Raw genomic sequence first — 6,000 nt, 5'->3', positions numbered from 1 at the left:
ATTTACATATAGTTGACTAATTAAAAACTTGTACACAATTAAACGTTGGAGATAGGTTGTAGGTTAAAAAAAATATTTGAGTTTAGTAAATTCTTTTAGGATTTAGATTGACTCGGCCATTCCATAACCGCCATTATGAAATAGCAAGTAGGCTTGAAGTTATACTGAGGTCACTATGTAAACAATAAGCTGTCTACGCTATTTGGAATTTTTCTGCGTTATAAGCCTGCTTCATGCGTCGAAATACTTTCTATAGAGTGTTCGAATACCAGTTCCTATATTCAGATATATGTTTACCTCTTATACCAGTTGCTGTCTTAAAATGTTATCTGTACTTGTTAAATTTTACAATACGTAGAAATATAAAGTCTTTCTTACTAAATCTTGTGTTTAATCATAACGAACTGAATGTGCACGTTTAGTGTTTAGGACACACTGGTTTAAAAACACACGATTTTCTGATATTTTCAGGATTGTTTGTCAACTTAAATAGCCTGATAATATTTTTTTGTGCAAAAAAATGACAAAAAAGCGGCCTATTTCATGATCCGTGAGCCTGGTCAGCACTTCGCAATGCTTCGCGTAAATCGAAAATCATTTCTGCGATTAATTCTTCTCCTAATCTCACTCTTTGCTGCCAATTTGTGGTTTACAAGAACACCGAAGAACAATTTGGCCTCAAGTTCGTTTGTTTCAATCCCAAGGTCAAATTCCGCCCGCGCTCAGTCAATCTCATCTAACAGTCAGTCATTCTCCACTCACAATCCGTCAAAAACGAAAAGTAAGAAACAAAAACTAATTCCAACTAGGAATTTCAACTTAACCTCAACTCATCGGGAAAGCCCCTTAAGTGCGAAGAACAGAAATCCAATTTCCAAGCATCCGCTGATACTGTATTGGGGAATTCCCTTCGACAACCCAATTCACTTACCCAAGGAGAACTCTACCTCTGACCAATGTGTGAACACTATAGACAAGAAGAGGCTAAAAGAGGCTGACTTGATTATTTTCCATTTTACAACCGTCAACCAAAGTTTGATTCCATGGAAGCATTACAGGTATTTACACTGTTGATAGTGTTGTGAGGTATTTAAAGTAGTAAAGTTTGGAGCATAATTGTTGGAGTTTGTAGTAAAACGTAGTTAGTTTTGTAAATTGATTGTATGCTGTAATTATGTTTCTTAACTAATTTTGGTTTTACTAAAAATGCCACTTTGTCCAACGGCATTTTAGTCTCTTTTTCGAAACAAATAATTTGAATTCAAGTTGTTTTGTCACAACGACTTTTCAGGTATATTTACAGTTTGAAAAGCATTGCTCAATCCCATGATTAGCACACAAATGTTATGTTCACTTTCTCATTAGAATAAATTCAAATTTACACTAATTTGATTGCAAATAATTAAATGTAATTTAAGTATAAATTAAGGTTTTCAAATATTCACTAATTCTAATTCTAATCTAATTAAAAAAAATCTCAATTTTTATTTGTGGCAGAAGTCCGAATCAGGTGTTTGTTTGGTGGTCTGCTGAGTCGCCCCAAACAATGGACCCCAAACATTACCGACCCTTTGGGGGCTTTTTCAACTGGACCTGGACCTACCGATATGACGCAGACGTAAACCGTGGTTACGGTTACCGTAGCAACGCACTGCGCATGCCCAGAGGTCAAAAGGTCGTGGACGAGATCGTGGCGGGAAAAAAGACTCTCGCTGTGGGTTGTTACGTAATAGTAGTGTTTATAAAGCACAGTTTCGATTTGCTGGAATTGTAAGCAACGAGGCCGAAATAACCATAGAGTTATCATCGTCTAAACTAAATAAAACACGGTTAAGAATAAACTAATAAATATGAACAATACACAATAGTCGGAATAAGGTCTAAAAAGAAAGAATACCTAACTAAACCAGTTTTGCCACAGAAAACGCTTTTCAAATTTTTTTGGTATAGTCTAACTACCAATTGCATAATGGAAACTTTTTTCCTAAAAAAAGTGTTTTTACTTGTATCTTAAATACGTTTCTTTTTTTTACCAGTTTTTTTTTACCTTCCTTACCGTTTATTTAACATTATTTATCTTTTATGACTTAAAAATATCACGGAAAAATCTTTTTTTCTGTTTTTTATTAAAACAATTGTTTGCTTTAAAGATAATAATCGTTCGCAGGTTTGGTTTGTGAGCAACTGCGGTCCCGCTAGGGGCGCCAGACAGCGGCTTGCGTACGCTAACGGCCTTGTAAAAGCCGGTCTGCGTGTCGAAATCTTCGGCAAGTGTTTTGGGAACGAGCAGCTCCCCCCAAGAGCAAAAAAGAGGAGATAAAGAGCAAAGTCAGAGGAGCAAAGTTCTACTTCGCTTTCGAGAATGCTCTTCACTGCAAAGACTACATCACCGAGAAGTTCTGGAGGACCGCTCTCGGAAACGGGGCTGTCCCGGTGGTTTGGGGACCCGCCAAAGATGACGTCATCAAGGTTGCCCCCCCGAATTCGTTCATACACGCCGAGGATTTCGCGAGCCCTTCACTTCTCGTGGAGCATTTAAACTTCTTAGATCGAAACCCGAAAGCGTACCGCGAGTACTTCCGCTGGAGGGAGCAAGAGGGTGTAAGCGATGACGTCATGATAACGCAGGTCGAGGGGGAACACCCGGGACTGAAAGCACACCCGAGGCCCAAGTCTTTGTGCGAGGTTTTTCTTGAGAAGGGTTCCCAGCGTAAAACGATTAAATCGCTTGAAGCTGAATTCGTTCTGAGTAATCCGAAGGTTTGTTATCAAAACCAGTAAAGTCGTTGCCAGCATTTAAGCCAGGGGTGGGCAACTTTTTCTAGTCGCGGGCCAAATCTAAATAAAAAAGGTCTCCGCAGGCAGTTAAATGCTAACTGTGTAGACATTTATCTTATTATAACAACCGCAACGTCAGTTAATCAGGGATAAAACTAGGGTATTTTGCAATTTACACTCAATGGAGGAAAAGATTAACGCAAAGTGAAAAAAATAATTTGCTTTTTCGTAGTTAAATCATGAAAAAAATATATGAAGAATGGCCTCGTGCCCAGTTTGCAAACTAGGTGACTTGCGTTGGGGGGCCGGATCTGGCCTGCGGGCAGTAAGTTGCCCACCCCTGATTTAAGCTTAAGGATCTCATGTCCGCTGTATTCTCTTTGTTGATACTGAAAAAACGTTATTGTAGCATTCGGTTGGAGGTTTTAGAATTTAGTTAGACGAAGTAAGAATATTAAAGGCTATACATAAAAATAAGTGGCATTTTGAAAGCGTCGAATACCACGGTTTTAATGTTTAAAGCGGTTTGCTGCTTAATTGCCTTGTGAATTTTGCGGTATTCTGTTTTGGATACTGATAGAACGGTTTTGGGGCATTCGATTGGAGATATTAGTTAGACGTAGAATGAATATCAAAGCCCATACAGAAGTAGATGGCATTTTGTGAACGTTTCAAATATATTTTTATTCATTTTTAACATTACAGTTGTGCTGCATAATTACCACTGAATTCCGCTGTTTTATGTTTCAAAAACTAATAGAACGTTTTAAAAAAAATGGTTCTGTTGTTTAATACCTCTAAACCCTGCGGTATTTGTTTTTGAAACAAATAGTACATCTTTAATTTCCATAAAACGGGTTTGCTGTTTCCATTGAAAGTGTAAAAGCGATTTTGCTTTTTTGCAAATTTTGTCCCAATTTGTCATTTTAACAAAACTGTTTAAACGAACTTGTTTTTCCGCTGAAATCTTCTTCAATTGCCGTATTGTTTAAAACAACTGAGTGTTTTTCTGAAGTAGAATGTTCATTGTTCATGCTTGAAACCGCTTGCTTTTATTACACTTTGTTTGCTTTCTATTGAAAACTTTAAGGAAGTTGAACCGATTTTGTTGAGGTCAATTTGCAACATTTTGTTTCAGGAAATAAGTGCTATAAAAAAATTAGAGTTTGAAACCGTTTTAAATAATACGGCCTTGCTGCCTATATTAAAACAGCAAAATCGAACTTAAACATTTTACTAAATCCATTTTTTCTTGCTATATTATTTCAAACAACTGTGTGTTTTCTTGTTCAGCGTTAAAAACTTGAAACTTGAAAACTTTGAAACAGCTTTGGTTTTGAATTGTGCCGTTTCGATCTTCATAGAAAACTGATAGAGAACTGTTTTGCAATAATGTGTATTGTTGTATTTTTCGAAAGAGAGGCCTGAAACGTTTATTTGAGCTAGAATGTCTATTTAAATAAAACGTGTTTTTCATTTTGGTTTAAAAATGTTTAACCAAAATTGCTCCTCGCCGAATGTTCCTAAAATTGTTGCAATATTCTCAAGCAACAAAGTGTTTCTTTAAGAGGTTGTTCAAGCATTATTTATAAAAAAGGTGGGACGCAATTGTTATCATTGTGAGTTTTTATGTAGTCGGAGCATTAATTAGCACCTTCAATGTTCTATTATTATCTTAATAGCTGTATATAAACAATAAAACTCAAAGTTAAAAAACCAGAGTAAAATTGCGGAAGTAATACTAAAATATGAATCATAATAATATTTAAACTCTCACGAAAACCTCAGTTAAGAGATTTGGATCGCCAAAGCTTTGTCATTTACGCTTAGGATGTGGCTGGTCGCTATAAAGCTTAAGAAATACTGATTCACTAGTTGATTTCTTTCCGTCGTAGAAAATTACAAACACAAAATCAGACAGAAACAAAAAGTAGACTAGCATAATAAGAAGGTTGGAAGTAAATGCGTCTGCTGTTTATATTTATGAGCAATCTGTATAGTTCGTTTGTTACATAACCAAATGAACCAGTCATAATTTGTTAGGTAACTTGAGTGCTAAAGTAATTATTTGGTTCCTTATTGTTGATCAATATTGCCTTGACAAACACTGATTAATTAATAGTTTATAATATTTCGGGTAGAAAAAAAATTCTTCCTTAAATACGGTTACCAGCATTAAGTTTACGCGCGGCGCGAAATTCCAAGCTGATTCGATCAGCTGATCGAGGAAAGCGCCGCTGACTTTCTGGAAGCGCCTTCACAAGGAAACTGGAAAGCTTTCAAGTTGTCGGTTTGGAGCAACTTTGTGCGTTTTGTTCGGATGATTTTGTTTTATTACGCCACTGGGGCATACAACTATTACCAGGTGCTGTAATATATTTTACTTTTATCGGCTCTCTTGCTGTTTTGTACTTCACCAAACAAACGCTAAATTTATTTTATTTTATCATACAGATAAATATATTGCTTTCACACCTCCACCCAAATACGAAATGTGTCGATGCTTGAGGCTGCTGTAGTCGTCACGTGACCTCACGAGTAATCAGCGCGGATCGAAATTCCTTTTTTCGGCAGATTGAAGAAAGAAAAAGTAAAACGTGTCAGTGGTGGAATGCTGTCAAGGTGGAAAGGGTCATTCTTGCTCAACCAATGCGCTGTCCGGCAAGTTTGTTTTTAAATAGCGTAATTAAAATATGTTTAATGGTGAAAATAACGGCCCAAATAGACATAAAAAGCGACATGCTTTATTGTTCAAACGTTTCGGCAAATGCTCATGCCATCATCAGTGACATGAAGGCCACGTTTGAACAACAAAGCATGTCGCTTTTTACGTCTATTTGGGCCGTTATTTTCACCATTAAACTTATGAACAGACCCGTATATAGTGTTCCAAAGTAATTAAAATAGTACGTGTTTTATATTAATTTAGGATTTTTACGTAAATAATAGCACAAACGTTATTTAAGGGAGGTCCGCCGCTTTATTAAATCCGTGATCAGTTATTTACTGCCATTTCATATGAAAGTCTTGGTTTGCAAGAAATAGAAATATAATTTATTCAAAATAGTTTTCAATCTATAACGTTCTTGGGAGCTTCGAAAGACCTAAAAGTTTACAGTCAGCGGCCACAATCAACAGTAAAAATATAATCGTAATATTGTCATCGATATAAAGGTTATCTGTTTTGTTGTGGTTGGGATAGCTGGGGCCCGTATGTTGGTT

At 36.4% G+C, this 6,000-nt stretch overlaps 1 pseudogene across 1 annotated transcript; it reads left to right on the top strand.

The window, feature by feature from the left end:
- The first annotated feature begins 478 nt into the window (after positions 1-478).
- LOC146131805 (4-galactosyl-N-acetylglucosaminide 3-alpha-L-fucosyltransferase FUT6-like) lies at positions 479-3,816 on the top strand (annotated as a pseudogene). Its single transcript, XR_014501660.1, has 3 exons — positions 479-1,058; positions 1,498-1,714; positions 2,168-3,816. The product of XR_014501660.1 is annotated as a 4-galactosyl-N-acetylglucosaminide 3-alpha-L-fucosyltransferase FUT6-like (transcript).
- The last annotated feature ends 2,184 nt before the right edge of the window (positions 3,817-6,000 follow it).

Source organism: Ascidiella aspersa, chromosome 9, assembly GCF_963924565.1.
Source record: "Ascidiella aspersa chromosome 9, kaAscAspe10.2, whole genome shotgun sequence".
In the NCBI taxonomy this organism is placed as follows: domain Eukaryota; kingdom Metazoa; phylum Chordata; class Ascidiacea; order Phlebobranchia; family Ascidiidae; genus Ascidiella; species Ascidiella aspersa.
Note: the sequence above shows the minus strand (reverse complement) of the source record. Positions and strands in the feature narration are given on the sequence as shown.